The sequence below is a fragment of the Tursiops truncatus genome, chromosome 7 (genome assembly GCF_011762595.2).
Source record: "Tursiops truncatus isolate mTurTru1 chromosome 7, mTurTru1.mat.Y, whole genome shotgun sequence".
Classification (NCBI taxonomy): Eukaryota; Metazoa; Chordata; class Mammalia; order Artiodactyla; family Delphinidae; genus Tursiops; species Tursiops truncatus.
In genome coordinates, this window is record NC_047040.1 from 37,238,046 (window position 1) to 37,256,806 (window position 18,761).

Sequence of the window (18,761 nt, forward strand, 5' to 3'; positions counted from 1 at the left end):
GGTATTATTTTTTCTTATGATAGTGATATATTTGTTTCATATCATTCACAAATATAGTTTTCAAACGTTCTTATTTCTATTTCTCTCTCTTTTCACTCTTAATAATGCCATTTTTATCTCTACATAATTGAAAATTTTACATAATTATTGCAAAATATGGATTTTAATAGGTTCAATGTTAATTTGGAGTGCAACAGCTATATGTTTTCTTTCTTTCCCCCTACAAGTGGTCTCGTGGGCTTTTGAGTCACACAAACCTCAGATCCAATCAGCTCTACTACCAAATAGCTGTGTAACCGTCAGGAAGTTATATAAACTCTCCAAGCTTCTAGGCAGTCCTCTTTAAGGACTGGGTATGTGTTCACCAGGCCCTTAACCCTCTACTCACTGGTGGAAGAGAGTAACAAGTGGAGTTTAGGGCCCAAAATAGAAATCATGTTTTGAGGATATTAGAATAGCCCAAGCAGCTGAAGACACTTGCCTAGCTTAGATATTACTTGAGAGAGAATTAAATGTCTTTCTTGTCTGAAACACATTATTTCAGGGATACTAGATTACAGCAGCATAGCTTGTTCCATAGTCTAACCATTGTATGGAAAAGAGCTTGAAGAAAGGAAAATGTGGAGGTTATGAGATCAATTAGAAGGTAAAACTGCGGACATCCAGGTGTAGAAGTTTGTGGCTTGGACTAACACAGTGGCAGTGAAGGTGGACTTGGGAAGTTGGTGCAGCAAAGGTACACTTGGAAGTACAATCAACACAGATTGATGATGCACTGAATGTAGAGAGAGGTGTCAAAGATGGATCCCAAGGTCCTAAGAAGACACAGGCATTTATTTACTCATGAAGACTAGAAGAGAAGCATATTTCTAGGGGAAGATCAAGAAATTTAACCATGTAAAACTTGAGATGTCTGTGAGACACAGACTTGGAGCTGTCATATCAGAGTCGAAGGTGAAAATCTGAAATTTAAACAAGTCTGTTCCAAAGGTAATTTGGGAGTAACTTCTCTATTCATCACCAGCCATGGGGATCATTGCCTGACCCATCCCAACTACAAAGCGTAGAGTAAGCCCAGGTGCCAGATACCATCTTAAATGGTTAGAGAACAGGATGGAGTCCTAAGTCAGTCATTCCTCTACATGGAAAATTCATAATTCTTTTGACCTTCCCCTCAGCCTTTCTCTTTGGGATTAATGAATTCAAGTTCTTTAATCCTTATATCAAACATCTGATTGATTTCTATTTAACCTTTCATTGTAACTGTGTGTAGTTTGTGTTTGTTTTCAAAATTCTATATCTAACGTTTATTTCTAAAATGTCTTTGTCCAAACAATCTCTACAATATTGAGAAGCCAGTATGGCAGAGAACATCATGGGTACTTGGGACCACATGTAATTGATAGAAGTAGCTGCTGAGAGAGGTGAGACAAAGAGAGAAATGGACCTTAGAAAATTTTATCCAGAGGTCAGAATTCAAACTTATGCCTCTCTTACCTGAATATACTCATCCAAATAGTATTAAACATTCTAATAATGCTTTTCAATATGAGAGAAAAAAGAGAGAGAAACATCCTGACTTGCTATGGTTATGGGGAAGGCATTGTGAATGTGGATATGCTGCCTTCACAAAGTCAAAGGTATGAACAGTAATCTCCTTCTCGTCTCTAATGAACATTCCCTCACTACAGCACATTTATAAACTTCCATGAACTCAGTGAAAGTCGGTTTGGGGATACATTAGGCACTTTATCATATTATCCCTTGCTCATACTACTTTTAAAGGAGCTGAAGAAAGAAATCCCTTCCTATCCATTTACAACCTAGAAAGGATCCTAACAAAAGAAAAAAACACTTGCTGGCAAACCAACATGTTTCCTGAGATAAGAGAAGGGACCATAAACACATTCATTTTAAAGTACTCATTTTTTAACTATAGCTGCTAATATTGAATGACAGTTGCCATAAATTCTAATTGGATGAGGTGCATTAGAGTTAAGTGTATCAAGCCAAAATGCGCTTATATCTATCTGCCTTACAGATTTCTGGAAGCATCTCACAGCGTGTATCTCTGCAGCTATAACCATTTCTAACCTAGCTTCCTTTTCCAGGAAGTCTATTTTAGGCTCAGAAATTTAAATACTGTATCAAAAAAAAAAAAAAAGAAGAAGAAGAAAAGCATAAGGACTTCAAAAAATCATTATATAATGTAGGCCATAGTTCAGGACAATATATAAAATAAAGAACTTTCCTCCCACTCTTGTCCAAGATACACCTTGATCTTAAGTCACTCAACAGGCCCAGTGCCATTGACTTCCACAGTCATTATCCATAATGATGATGATGAACCAGAATAAATAGCCAATTTACCAACTACTACTCTCATTGTGTCCAAATATCACAGCCTTTTCCTCAACCAGTCTTTCTAGATTTGCGATTAATCTTTTTCATTTCCTTTCTACCTGCTATGAAGGAATTAATATATAGAAATGACACAAATATCAGACAAGAGGCAGAAAGAAAAGGAGGAGAAAAAGAGGGCAACTTAGATAATTCTCCAACTAGATAATGAGCTCCTGAATAAGTAAGAATCGGCTAAGAAATGGTGCCCACCCCACTCGTTGAAATTTTTACAAGTTCTCTTTCCATAGCCTTACATCAAGGGCAAGCCTTTAGAAAAGCAGAGAGCCAGTAACTGCTCCTCTCATACATGCTTTGTTTCTAGGAGCAGGTACTTTAAAATATTTCCTTTATTAGTTTCTTACTTTGTATAGATTGACCCTAAGCCTCACCAAAAAAGGAGAAAACAAGGCCCAAACCAGCAGACCTGACCAAATCTGGATGTCTTCCCTATTAGATGTGATCTCCCTTTCCTTTCAGCACTTACAGTGTAATGCTTAAAATGCTGTCTTCTATTTCTTCTCCATTCTGAACCCCAAGTCCCCACTGACTTTAATGTTAACTCGAGGCCACAGTCCTTGCCTCACCTTGAACCCCTCCAACACCTGCAGAGTGTCTTACTAATAGTAGATGACTAAGGAATGGCTCTTGAATTAAACGAAATTGAAATCATCTTTCTATACACACACACACACACACACACACACACACACACACACACACACACACACACGATCTTGAGTTCTCAAGAAAGCACAAGTCTGTGGAAATGGGAAATAACTGTTTCCAGTGCAGTAAAGAGGTGTTTTAGGATGGCAATTCCTCAGCCATCACAAGCTGAAGAAAAAACCCAAGTTCCCAACACAACCTCCTTCCACAGGATCAGCACAGAAACTAGCCCCATCTCATGTCAGACGGTGACTGTGGAATGGATAACCAAGTAGCAGAGGGCTCTGCAATATTAGTAGCAATGGCCAAACAGAAAAACTGTGGGAAGGACCACCAAAGCCTAAAACAGAGAAACTGATCATTCTTTGGGTCTTTTAGTGACACCATGTCTTACTCATTCACCACTCAAGAGAATTTCTTCTAAAATAGCCCGGTGCTGATCCATGAAGAATATTTGATGGTCCAACCTAAACAAAACCGGGAATACACATATATAGTGTGTAGAATGACCACAGCCCTCCAGTTTCAGTAACCTCCCAAAACACCTTTAGCCTCTCCATTTCGCCTTTCATGTTCAACTGACCTTGTAGTAATAAAAACATTCAAGAAAGAGTTTTGTCATAGTCCTTTATACTTCACACTGAATTTAAACCTGGGAATAAGGGCTCTGTCCCCTGGTAAAAGGACTGATTGGTCCGTGGGTTGGTAGATTGGTTGAAGAAGGGCACAGGGTCCATCCTAATGTCCCTGAAATCATTCTCAGAAAAGCCGTCTCTAGATAGGAAGGCAGAAACCCCATCAAGTCCACTTGTGTAAAGGTACTGGTAACTTCTGCATGGAAGAGAAAAGAATGGGCAGAATTTGGATGAAGAAATTAGTAACTTAAAGATCAGCCATATAATTTGCCGTTACAGCAATAGCTGACTTGCATGTGATTCTAGTCCAGTTCAATGACTTTATCCTCTTTAAAAAAAAAATGAAATATCCTCAGAGTAGTATAAATTACAGCACCAATTCCAGACCACTGCTCTGAGGTGGGTGAGGCAACAGGAAAGTGTATAATGAAAATGACTTCCATCAGCCTGATTTAAACACTTTTATAGGGACAAAGCGATCCCGGGCTTGGCTGCTGGCAATAGACACTGCGTAGGTTATGTCTTCCCTTCTGAGACACCTCCCACTTTCCTTTCCCTGTCAAGGTGGCCCTTATTTTCACTCCAGCTGGAATTTACCCGTGAGAAGTTTAAGACAGTGAACATAGAATGTGACTTGGCCCAAACCCCTCACTTACCTTCCCTGCCATCCTCCAGCCAACCTGTCCCTCACAACTCTGCTGTGCACAAGCCCTGATCACTCAGAGATTTGATACAGAATGAAGCATGAGTATCATAAAGAATAACTTCTACATCATTCACTAAAACATTTTTATAGAAAAGGAGATAATAGAAGATACAATAAACCAAATACACCCTTTCCAGACAGAAAGAAAAACTTTAAAAAAAAACACTTTGTCCATCTTTCTCCTTATGTAAGAACTTCTGTGAATTACAAATGCAATTAATAAAACTGCACACATGCCCCCTCAAGATTTGTCCTAGCAGTTGCAAAATGGTTCTCTGAAAATTCTGGAGGCAGATGACCTACTGGATTACAAAGTCCCTTTCACTGTTCATACTTTGTAGCTCAGCAGGCCTGACCACTGATAAAAGCAGAGGTTTGATACAAATCAATAAACTGGAGATCTAAGAACACACATCACTTTTCCTAAACTTACAAGGAAATGAATAGTATCAAAGAATAAGACACAGTAGAAAAATGAGGTCTCTTTACGCAATAAACTATTAAGAAGAAAAATAAATATCCAGTTATTGCATTTTATTTTTAACCCCTTAATTTTCACATATTCAAAGTCATCAAATATGAAATAACCCAAACATCTTTCTCTCAAGATACTGCACCAAATAATTCAACTGCAAAACATCTGAGGTTGAGTTCAGTCACATCATTTGCATGTATTCTATTTTGTGAAGAGCAGATCTGATGGAGTCGTGTTTCTAACGACCAAAATAGTATGTTTTCTTGAAGCAATGTAGTAATTGGAGATTCTCCTTAACTGATATTTTCAAAAGCACCTCTTTAAAATGGGAGGTTGAGATATATGGTAAGTATTATATGCTAAAAGATCACTATCTTCTCTTATAAAAGTATGATCAGGTTAAAAGATGGCACATAGTCCATTTCAAACCACATTAATTACTTTTCGATTGTTCACTTATACACAGCAGTTGTAATGGCTTTTTCCTTAATCCAGAAGTCTTATGACTAGTAGTCATTTGCACAAATTACTGCACACTCTTCCATGAAGATTCACCCCATGGGAATGGCTTCCTCTTCTCTCACTCAGTGACACATGTGTGCATTACAGGAGAAAATAAATGCAATAGGACAATTTTAGGCAACAAATTTGATTAAATAAATGGATTGGTATTAAGTATATTGTTTTCTCTTTTTTTCCATTATTCTACAACCTCACACTGATAGAGAAAGGATAAGGGATCATACAAGTCGAAGAATGAGAAACAAAGATAGAAGAGGCAGAAGTACAAAGTCTTCTGTATCACTCACTTTGCTGGTTACCTAGCACTGTTTTTATCTTTTTCATGGTTATTCGTGAGAATTCACATCTGCCCAGAATCTGAATGCATAGCATTCCTGTCTTCTAACCTAGGTCAAAATATATAAAATACACAGCTTTCAATTATTCCTATAAAATATCCTTTAATCACTCACATCCCTTCTACCTAACCTTCTGAGGCTCCTGAAAGCTGAAAAGACAAGGGAAAGGAATTTTGCTGAGGATCCCAGTGAGTCACTTTGAGTCAGAGAAATGGGCCAGGCTGCTGGTCTGCTAATAAGAGCTGCAGTCACTTCCAAGTGAAGAATGGGAGACTGCTTGGCCACTGAACAAAGAGTGAAAGAGGGGAAGCAGCTTCATTCATAGGTAGAGGAACATACTGCCTCATCACCTAGAAGGCAGAGCTGTTTCCACCTGGAGTGTTTATAAGACTACTAATATAAATGTATAAAACTAATAGGGGCGAGATGTGTATAACAAATGTCACTATGGCACAAATGAAGCTAGAAAATGGCTGGCCTAGATACCTTTTCTTTAATCATTTATTTATGAACATAATTTAAAAACTAACAACCCAGCTGAAGCATAAACATTAGCAATTACAGGATTTCATTCAGTTATTTGACATATGCCTATGCTAAAACGTTCTCATTTTAGAAAGTTAAAATGAAAGAAAGGTATAAAGAAAAAATTACCAAAGGGAAAAATATCATGCAAACATATTAAGACAGTGATTATTGACATGCTAGTATATTTTCTTCAGATATTTTTCTAGGTATATTTATTTTTACATTGTTATGCCCAGATGTGTACATAATTGAGATCCTATTATTTCATTTACTATTGTAGCATCTAAGTTATTAACAACTCTTAATAAATATGTTTGACTGAATTTAATCTTGAAATTAAGCAAAAGTAGGGAAACTCATCAGTAGAGTGACCCATTAGTGATTTAATACCCACAAAAAAAGAAAGTTCAAATATATATTTCCATCATTAACATTTCATCATACTGTTCTCATAAGAACTTTTTAAATTGTGGGATCCAGTGTAATTTAAAAGAGAGAGAGACAGAGAGACAGAGACAGACAGGTCCCTAACCATGTTTAACAGCACTTTCAAAAAATAATCCATTTCAGAAAACTTCAGAGCTAAAAACTGTGCCAGTGACAATAATGTTAGCATGGATTCCATTCACAAACATCTCAAATATTTATCTAAGATATATTTCAAGCATTAGCTAGTACCTATCTTGCTTCTTTAAAAATCTAATGGGGTCAAGAAAGAATTTTTGTATAACTAACTGCCTGGAAGCTCCTAATAGCTCTTCACAGTTAGGACTTACTACCAAATAAACAACATTTGCTTGCTTAATGTCACTGAGTACAGAGCCAAGGAGATTTAACCTTGACAGTTAAGCCATTTATATTGAGTGATAATGTAAATTAGAAGAAACTGCTTGTCCAAAATGAAGAACTATTATATCACCCTGCATGTTTATCCACAACACAATGTTTTGAGCAAGGTTAAAGGAAGCACTGACACTTGTATGAAAGGAATGTTCTGAAACTGCATACCTTTATTTGAAATATATGCACATGATAACTAGATGCAAATATAAAGCAATACACCAATTCAAAAATATTTCATAGCCAGTCTCTCGGTTTCTTGGCGGTAGCTGTCTCTTCGGCCTTTTACTTAATTTCCAGGACTTGAATTTACCACCATGTCCTCTGAAGAAGGGAAGCTCTGCGTGGGAGGGCTCAACTTCAACACTGATGAGCAGGCTCTGGAAGACCACTTCAGCAGCTTCGGACCTATTTCTGAGGTCGTTGTCGTCAAGGACCAGGACACTCAGCGATCCCAGGGTTTTGGCTTCATCACCTTCACCAATCCAGAGCATGCCTCAGATGCCATGAGAGCCATGAATGGAGAGTCTCTGGACGGTCGTCAGATCCGTGTAGACCACGCGGGCAAGTTGGCCCGGAGAACAAGAGGGGGTGCCTTTGGGGCCTATGGGCATGGTCGCAGCTACTCTAGAGGTGGTGGGGACCAGGGCTATGGAAGTGGCAGGTATGACAGCCGACCTGGAGGATATGGATATGAATATGGAAGGTCCAGAGACTATGGTGGCAGAAGCCAGGGTGGTTATGACCGCTACTCAGGAGGAAATTACAGGGATAATTATGACAACTGAGATGAGTCATGCACACCTAATGTAGATACACAAGGAATAAAACTTCTTCTGATCCAGGACCATCCCTCCAAATAGCTGTATTTATAAAGATTTTTGGAACTGCACTGAAACATCTGTTTTAGTTACACCAACTTCTTTTTTTGAGTAGAGCTCCCAAGGTAGCTTGTTAAAGACCTTTCAGAAAGTTCCATGTGTGTTTTTTAAATTTTTCTCCCATTTAAAGACAAATTCTGAGACATTTGTGGAGCCTGGATATCTTTTCCTTTTTTTACCAGTTTTTTAGTTCAGGCTCTCAGGAATGTTGGTTCTGGCAAAAAATGTTTGGCCAGACTGTTTTTTTTGAATAATGTGTATGTAGGAACATTTTAAACACCGGTACACAATGTTTAATCGTGATTAGGAAGCAATTTCTGACTGTAACTATAAGAAATGAAGAACATGATTACTTAGAGGTGTTTTTTACTCCAGATCTCTGCCTTGATTATATAGAAGTTTCTTAAAAATATTTGTGTGTCATTTTTTTTTTTAATACTGGAAGAAAAAAATATTCTGTTGTGTTTCATGTAGCGTTTAGGATGTCTTTCACCGAGTTGGTTAAAAAGATGAAAACAAAACAAAAAAAATAAAATATTTCATACCGTTAAATTTCAAAAACAATGACCTTTGTTTTCAAATTTAAGTTTAATAGTTTGTGCATTTTTCAAAACAAAAAAAAATAGGTCTTTCTTTGTGCTTTTCCTAAAAGAGAAAAAAAAATACTACACCCTATTTGTTTATCAATTTTCACATGCACTTGCCATAAATTCACTAATGCTAAGTATCTGTTTGGATTATTCCCCAAAACTGCATAATCTTAAAATTTTCCATAATGCACACATATATTGATGCTCAAATTATTTCATCTTAGGAATGGAACCACACCATTTAACTCCTGGGAAAAATGTTAAAATCTCACCCACACATTTGAATCAGAAGTCTGACCCATGAAGAAAGATGTCTACTAAGAATCCCTCTTCCCAAATAGTCCTTCCTAATGAGCCAGAGAAGTTGCTAAATCTGGAAACCAGTGTAGCTATATCTCCAGAATTTTTGTAAAGATGCCTTCTAAGTTGACTTATATAATACCTGGCTATTTGCCTTGAAAAAGCTAATTCTGTTTATTACAATGCTTCTCTGGGCTTTCTATCTTTCTTCTTTGTATACTACCATTAGCAAAAGGCAGAAGGTAACCCTCTGAATGAGAATGTGAGAACATACCAGCCAAATTAATACTTGAAATATCAAAGGCAAGAGACACAGAAGAGGGTGAATACAGTAAGGAGGTGCTCACTGCCAGCACCAAGATGAGTTTAGGAGATGAATGGAGATGGAATTAAATAACATTGATTTACATAGTGAGAAAGTCATTCCCTTTTTGGTTCAGTTCTGACTGCAACATAGGGAACATCTAAGTTTGGTGCTAGTTTTTAACACCACTCTAACAGTAAGCTGTGGTAGATTAAAGATGACCACAAATTCTTTGCCATTCTATCCCTGTATCTGTACTAGCCTTAGTGACTTCTTAACCAATAGAATGTGACTAAGATATTATGAAACTTCAGAGGCTAGGCCATAAGAAGCCCAGTAGGGTCCACCAAGACCTCTTTGAACAATTACTCTTAGATCCCAGTTGCTATATGTGAGAAGGACAAGCCACATGAAGAAGCGATGAGTAGGCCCTACAGTACAATCCTAAGGGAAGTCTCAGCAAACCGCCAGCATCTATTGCCCAACCAGAGACAGTCATCACAATGCAGTGGTTAAGAATCCACCTGCCAATGCAGGGGACACAGGTTCAATCCCTAGTCCAGGAAGATCCCACATGCCGCGGAGCAACAAAGCCCGTGTGCCACAACTATTGAGCCTGCACTCTAGAGCCCACGAGCCACAACTACTGAGCCTGCATGCCACAACTGAAGTCTGTGCACCTAGAGGCCGTGCTCCACAACAAGAGAAGCCACCATGATGAGAAGCCTGTGTACCGCAACGAAGAGTAGCCCCTGCTCGCCACAGCTAGAGAAAACCCGCGTGCAGCAACGAAGACCCAACGCAGCCATAGATAAATAAATAAATAAGAATGCCATCATGGCATCCAGCCCAGCTGAGCCTTCAGATGACTCCTGCTCCAGATGCTAACTGCAACCACATGAGAGACCCCAACTAAGAACAACCAGATGACCCAAGTCAACCCACAAAAATGTGAGAAATAGTCGTAAAATGTCATTTTAAGCCCCAAATTTGGGTGGTTTGTTTTGCAGCAACTGATAACCAGAACACTTCCTGCTCTCCCTTTGCAAGATAAAGAGAATAGGCTCAGGTTCAGCAAGTACAGAGGCCAATAGTAGAAAGTACAAAAAGACTGTTTTCTTTTCATCTTATTTATGTTTGTGGCAATTGATAGTGAGGTTTTTATTGACGGTAATGATTAGAAAGAGAAATGTCATATGAATATATTTAGGATGACAAATTTTTAAAATATCAAGGAAATTATCATTTGAGTTTGAAAGCTTATAACAAAAAATGTGAATGGCTGACATTTGGAAAACACTGCACAAAGAGAAGAATGTTAACATGGAGAGGTTCTAAAAGGACAGACTGGGATCAGGAAACAGAAATCTGTTATTTTGCTTAGGAGAGGTAAAACGGCGTTGGAAAATCAAGAAGTAGGTTCAGTCCATACTTGACATGTTCTCATGTTCTCTGTTCAGATGTCACCATATATTCCTGAGTTTCCATTGTAGGATCTGATGGCAACACTGACCTCTCCCAGAGGGGTTGTGTGGAGGCTCTGTAGCATTGCTGTCCTGATACTGTTCACTCCATATACTGTTTTTTTTTTTTTTTTTAATGCGGTACGCGGGCCTCTTACTGCTGTGGCCTCTCCCGTTGTGGAGCACAGGCTCCGGACGCGCAGGCTCAGTAGCCATGGCTCACAGGCCCAGCCACGTTGCGGCATGTGGGATCTTCCCGAACCGGGGCACGAACCCGTGTCCCCTGCATTGGCAGGCGGACTCTCAACCACTGCACCACCAGGGAAGCCCTCCATATACTCTTTAGAGGTTAAAAGAAATCACCAAGAGCCCACTGAAGTTTGACAAGTTATTTGCTGACATGCTGTGAACAGGAAGTTCACACATGTTGTAAAGCAGCAAATAAGCATTCATAAAGATGAGAGAGAAAGCAAAGACAAACCAAAAGCCATTAACAGGCAGACAGCATAGTTTGAATACAATGACAGGTGCCCTTCAAATTAAGATTGAATTTGATTCAGAATGTGTTTGGAATACAGAAGAAAAAAAGATAAATGTGCTATGAAAGAAGTGACTTTAAATGCGATACTCGGGGCATTTGAAAGTGAGTAGAAAAATCAGGTCACTGGTCAGAAGAGAGATCAAAATGAGAAGAGGCTAATGACAAAGGTAAGGGAAGCGTTTGGTAGGAGGTTCTGCAGGCACAGAGGAGGTCTCAGTGAGTGAGTGAGCGAGTAAATAAGTGAGTAAATGGAAACAATTGTAATTTAAGTACAAACAGTAGACCATTAACATTCGTGATGGATGTCCTCGGGTTTCTGTAATTACAAAAACAGCATATGATTTCTTCTATAAAATACACACGTGAGAAGATATGGGTATAGACTTTCTCCTTGACTGTGAATGGCTCCAACAAACCAGCCTTGTATTCTCAAAGTCATATTTATGATTTGACAGAATTATAAAGCACTGCATTGCAGAGCTTAAGGTCCATTCCCAAATACTGGAAACTGAAAATGTTAAATTTGGGAAAGCTTAAGAGTCTACTTGTAGAAATTAGAACATTCCCTAACACCATACACAAAAATAAACTCAAAATGGATTAAAGACCTAAATGTAAGGCCAGACACCATCAAACTCTTAGAGGAACACATAGGCAGAACACTCTATGACATAAATCACAGCAAGATCCTTTTTGACCCACCTCCTAAAGAAATGGAAATAAAAACAAAAATAAACAAATGGGACCTAATGAAACTTAAAAGCCTTTGCACAGCAAAGGAAACCATAAATAAGATGAAAAGATAACCCTCAGAATGGGAGAAAATATTTGCAAATGGAGCAACTGACAAAGGATTAATCTCCAAAATTTATAAGTAGCTCATGCAGCTCAATATCAAAATAACAAACAACCCAATCCAAAAATGGGCAGAAGACCTAAATAGACATTTCTCCAAAGAAGATATACAGATTGCCACCACACACATGAAAGAATGCTCAACATCATTAATCATTAGAGAAATGCAAATCAAAACTACAATGAGATATCATCTCACACCGGTCAGAATGGCCATCATCAAAAAATCTACAAACAATAAATGCTGGAGAGGGTGTGGAGAAAAGGGAACCCTCTTGCACCATTGGTGGGAATGTAAATTGATACAGCCACTATGGAGAACAGTATGGAGGTTCCTTAAAAAACTAAAAATAGAACTACCATACGACCCAGCAATCCCACTATTGGGCATATACCCTAAGAAAACCATAATTCAAAAAGAGTCATGTACCAAAATGTTCATTGCAGCTCTATTTACAATAGCCAGGACATGGAAGCAGTCTAAGTGTCCATCAACAGATGAATGGATAAAGAAGATGTGGCACATATATACAATGGAATATTACTCAGCCATAAAAAGAAACGACATTGAGTTATTTGTAGTGAGGTGGATGGACCTAGAGTCTGTCATACAGAGTGAAGTAAGTCAGAAAGAGAAAAACAAATACCATATGCTAACACATATATATGGAATCTAAGGAAAAAAAAAAAAAGTTCATTAAGAACCTAGGGGCAAGACGGGAATAAAGACACAGACCTACCAGAGAATGGACTTGAGGATATGGGGAGGGGGAAGGGTAAGCTGTGACAAAGTGAGAGAGTGGCATGGACATATATACACTACCAAACGTAAAACAGATAGCTAGTGGGAAGCAGCCGCATAGCACAGGGAGATCAGCTCGGTGCTTTGTGACCACTAGAGGGGTGGGATAGGGAGGGTGGGAGGGAGGGAGACGCAAGAGGGAAGAGATATGGGAACATATGTATATGTATAACTGATTCACTTTGTTATAAAGCAGAAACTAACACACCATTATAAAGCAATTATACTCCAATAAAGATGTTAAAAGAAAAAAAAAAAGTCTACTTGTATTCACTTGGGAAGAAATTTCTTCCCAGAAGCTGAGCATTGATGACTGATTAAGCAATCCACTGGCTAGAACTGAGCTACCCCACCCAAAATTCAAGCTAACTGATTTTTTTTTAGTCAACTGATTTTTCAGACTTCCTCAACACAGTTTTAATGTATAAATAAATCCTCCACATCTCTGAAGAATATATTTTATACTTTTTACTTTATCACCCAAATAAAACCCAACATTTTTCTAAATACTTAAATGTTTTCAGTGTGGGAAACTGTATATGCTGTTGATAATTTCCTAGCCAGTACATTCATAAGTTGGAGATTATTAATAATTATATCACTATTCACAAAAGTCCATCAGGAAAAGTCAAGAGGAATTCTTAATCCTTTGAGTGATAAGCCACTTTTTCCATCTTCAAAACAGCCATTTCTTGTTGCATCTCAGGACGGTCTACTCCCCTAATTTATTCAACAAATTGATAGGAAAACCAGAGCTAGAAATTGATATTCCCTTCACTTTATTCTATGTTCAATTCCAGACCATCCCCAATTATTATGGAAACCTAATTGTTTAATCCTTCACTATTCAGAATTTTCAGTCAACCACTTAAGTCCTCAGAATATAATGCTTAATTTTCTACTGAAGACCCGCAAAATGAGAAAGATATTTTAGCTGCCATCTGCCCCATGGGGACAGGCAGGTCAGCCTAATGCTTGAGACCTTGACTGTGGAGTCAGCCTCAGCTCTTTGGACCTTCAGGAAAGAGCTTGAGCCCTCCGTGCTTCTGTTTCCTTGTCTGTAAAGTGTTGACAATCGCAGTATTGCTCATGGGGTTGTTGTGAAGCTTAAATAGAGTGATATGTGTAAAATACTCTATACAATGCATGGCAGAGTAAGCACTATATGAATCTTAGCCACTACTATTATTGTTGTTATTAGAATTTACCACAATTAAAATTAGCTCAAATCTAAAGGTGAATCTATCAGAGCTTCCTCCATGGTTAACACCAATGGAAGAGTCACTTGAAAAGACATTTGTGTATCGTGATATAACTGCTTTCAATTCCCCAGCAATTAAGAATTCATCCATCAACCTGCACTTGATATCTCTATCAGTGCCCAGAACTCTGTATATAGGGGGCTTTCTTAAATCACACAGCCCAAATGCAAGGGGGAAAAAATACAGGAACACAAAATACAGAGATAATAACACAAGATTGCATAGCCGCTAGATTATAAGAACCAACCACAAGATTTGTAGAAATTCTGAGAAAAATCAGTGTGGGCCAGAGAAGTCAGCTGACATTTTGGAAAAGATATACAATTTCTGTTGGACCTTAAGCTCAAAGAAGTGCATTTCATGTGGAGAGACAGTGTGATCAAAGGTAGAGAGGCAGGAACAAGAGTGGAGATGCGTAGAAATTAAGCAACAAAGCAGAGAGATCTTTGAGGGTAAGTACAGATGAGTTTCTCCAAACATAAGCTAAAAAACTGCTTGTTTATTTATTAAAATTGTATTTATATTTTCAACTTTTATCAGTTTAATTAAATTACATTGCCTTTATCAGAAGCTTACATCTGTCAGAATTAAATATGAGTACATTTCTGCATGCCAATATTTATAATCAAGGCATACATTCTTACCACAGCTAAAAACTTTTCAGGCCCAAACTTTGAAAAGGACTCCAATTAATACAGGTGCCTCTTATTTTTCTATCCCATAAGTTTTGTGACATTATAAGTAACACTCAGCAAATGATACATGCCTTACATAATCTGAGTGGCTTACTACTATATTCTGAATATTTGTATCCCCGCAAAATTCGTATGTTGAAAGCTAACACCCAATGTGATGGTATTGGTAGGTGGGGCCTTTAGGAGTCCATTAGGTTATGAATGCAAAGTCCTCATGAATTATTGCCCTTGTAAAAGAATCCCCAAAAAGCTCGCTTGCCCCTTTCACCTTGTTGTGAGGTTATAGCAAGAAGATGACCATCTATGAATCAGGAAGCAGGCTCTCACCACACATCAAATCTGCCAGTGCCTTGATCTTGGACTTCCCAGTCACCAAAACTGTGAGAAGTAAATTTCTGTTGTTTATAAGCCACCTGTCTATAGTGTTCTGTTATAGCAGCCCAAATGGATTAAAATACTTGCTATCATTTAATATAAACCAACTTTTCAGAGAAATATAATCACTAGATACTAAAGGCATAAATATACCTTCAATTTCATCTCTATATCCTTTTTTATTGAGCTGGGAAATTAAACTGCTCATAAATCAAAATACAAAGGGCTTATGTGCTTTGGTTTCCAATGAACATCAAACTGGTTTGCAAATAATGCTGGATATTTGTCCACTTTGGGAAAACAGCTGCAATATATTTACAGAAAATATGCCAATTCATTCCATTCTTAGTATATATATATATATATATATATATATATATATATATTTCCCTTCTAGAGGGCAAAAAACCATAACAAGTGTATCTTTTTACACTATACACTGTCCATAATAACTACAATAATTTGGGTATACGTTAAACTATGTGAGCAAACTTAGGTACTTCTACATATTTTATTATACACTGCTCTATTTTGCAAACATTTCATCAACTTCACTTAGTAGAAATATTACAATAAAATGAAGCAACCATTTGGTTAATAATAAAGAAAAGATGAGGATACCATTTCAGGAGCTAGAAAAATAGTAACAATTTCCAATTCCAAGAAAAGAAATCTGTCTTCCTCAAGCGCTCTGTGCTCTGCCTGTCACTGATGTAGCATCTCATACTGTAGTGTGGTATCCAGTTTTCTCATATTTCACAAGCCACTCAATATCAAAAGCACTAGAGAGAAAGATGATACAAGTGAGCCTCCCAGGGAGCATTCTGAGACAGTCTATGGAACAGCTGTCCCTATGACACTACCCTGTAGGAATAGCTATACTATTCTGGGCAGCATTGTGCTTAATATATTACATTCAAAAGTTTAATTTGAGAGACCACTGATAAATTTTAAGTTACAGAACCAAAAAGACAAAAGGATAAACAAGGACCCCGTTGTTATTAACTTTGTGTCGAGGCATGTCATATATTATCTTAATCAATCATCACAATGACCTATGACATAGGCATTATTATTATTCTCATTTTACACATGAGGAAATCAAAACATAGAGAAGTTAAGAGGCTTGCCTAAGATCACAAAACTAGGAAATGGTGTAGCCAAGATTCAAACTCAAGCACTCTGACTTAAAGATGTTGTGATTTTTCTTCCACTGCCTTAACATCATGAAAATTTATTTCTCATCACACTACAAGTCCAACACAGGTCAGGTGGCAAGGGTGGGAAATGGTTCAGCTCTTCATAACCACTCAGAAAATTAGGCATACAGAAGGCATACAGAAGATAGATACATATTTCCTCACTCAGCAAGACAAGAAAAACGAATGTAACAAATCTCACACCAGCTCTTAAAATTTCTTCCAGGAAAAAACATAAGTCATTTCCTCTCCTATTTCATTGGTCATCACAAGTCAGGTGGCTATGCCAAACTTCAAAGGAGGTGAGAAATGCAATCTTACTATGTGCCAGGAAGGCAGAGAGCCAAAATATTTCAGAACAGAACTAATGACAGCCATAACGGAAGTCAATGAATGGGGTTTTCAAAGACAAAAGGAACATTAGAATTGGCAAGAAGGTGGAACTTCCAAGAACAACCTCAATATTTTTTAGTTATGTTGAAAGATCATCATGGCAAATGGTATATGGGATAAATGCCCTAAAGGAAAAAAAATTGTGCTTCAGTAGAAAACTATGTATTGTCTAGAAAACACCCCTCTGAGTTATCTGATTTTGATTCTATGGATGTTATTTTACAACACTGTAAATTGTAGGTAACTGACTGCAATGCAAAATAATTTTTGTCTATAGACTTGCAAATTCTGTCTTGTCCAATAGAGGTTAAAATGACTTGTCCTGCCCAGAGAATCATCTATTTCTCTAAGGAGCCCTGGTTCCTTTCATTAGAGAATGGTATTAGAAACCAAGATATGTACAAGAAGTGTGCTTGTTGCTACTAGAATGTCATTGTTTCTAGGTACTCTCAGCTGTCAGAGCAAGGAGATATGTGTGTATACTAACCCATGTATATACACAAATCTATAAATATCTCTATATGTATCCATTTTTATCCATATTAAGCTAAACATGAGTTCATACTGATGTCTCCAACTCTAATCCATTACCACATGGATTATTCTAGACTCCTCCCCTGGCTTATTTGTAAACTCTCACACCTACAGTGGGAAAATTGGCTCCCACCATCTACCACTCACTTATTTAATTGTTCATTTCCAGCTCACATGTATAGCTGCATCAGAATTGTTTACTCATATCCCCATGGAAAACTGAATAATATTTCATTGTATGGATATACCACAGTTTGTTTACCCATTCACGAATTGAAGGACATCTTGGTTGACTCCAGTTTTGGGTGATTGTTAATAAAACTACCATACACATTCACATTTAAGTTTTTATGTGGTCATAAGTTCTCACATCAATTTGGTAAATGCCTAGGAGTGCAATTGTTGGATCGTATGGTAAGATTATTTTTAGCTTTGTAAGGAACTGCCAGACAGCCTCTCACCAACAATCAATGAGAGTTCCTATTGCTCCACATCCTTGCCAGCAATTAGTATTGTCAGGTTTTTTTTTTTTTGGATTTTTGCCATTCTAAAAGATGTGCAGTGATATCACATTGTTGTTTTAATTTGAAGTTCCCTTATGACATAATTTTGAGCCTCCCTCATATGTTTATTTGTTATCTGTACATCTTCTTTAGTGAGGTGTCTGTTTAGCGATAACTCTTTATCGTAAGTTATTTTCCTGGGCACTGGGTATCAGAATCCATCCTTGATTTTCCCTTCACTCTAATTTTTGGGCAGCACATGGTATGCAATTTGAATTGGCTTTCTCTAAAAGCCTGCCCTGTTAACTATTACTACTACATCCTGTCCTCTAAGCTGCTGCAGCTGGTGATGATAAGACTATGAGGACAATGACCATGATGATCATGTTAATATGCTTTGAGTGCTAACTAGTGCCAGATACTTGGAGCGCATTGCATGGATTATTTCATTTACCCTTCACAGCCCTAAAAGTTAGGTACTATCGGCATCCCTGTTTCATAAATTGGGAAACTGAGACTTTGAGAACATTAAGAAACTTGCCCGTGTTTATAGCTAGTAAGCAACTGAACCACTGTTTGAATCCAGGGAGTCCAAAGCCTGTGATTTTAACCACTATGGAATATTCATGCTGCCTAGAAACTAAAGGTTAAAAAGCTAAAAACAATTTATATTCTTTCTCAGTTTTTAAAAATACTTCATATGAGACACCAAATCAGTCATTTTGGGAAACTATGAAAAAAATCATCATTACCTATGAAACAGGAATGGAACAACCACTCGTCTCCACAAACAACAGATGAGTAGTCAAAATAATGAAACTTAATGCTGGAAATGTACTGCTACCGAGTAAGATACAGAAGAGGTAAGATACAGAGAGGCACAGTCTTTGCCTCAAGGATGTAATGCTTAGGACAAAGGAAGATTCCAACGTCTCCAAGTCATAGAAATTA

The 18,761-nt window shown here is 37.7% G+C and overlaps 1 protein-coding gene and 1 pseudogene across 1 annotated transcript in view; one reads left to right on the forward strand and one right to left on the reverse strand.

The window, feature by feature from the left end:
* The window catches only part of PLCL1 (phospholipase C like 1 (inactive)), a 355,583-nt gene that overhangs the window by 227,273 nt on the left and 109,549 nt on the right, over positions 1–18,761 (reverse strand). The gene's annotated exons all lie outside the window — the stretch shown is intronic.
* LOC117312963 (RNA-binding protein 3 pseudogene) lies at positions 7,366–8,058 on the forward strand (annotated as a pseudogene).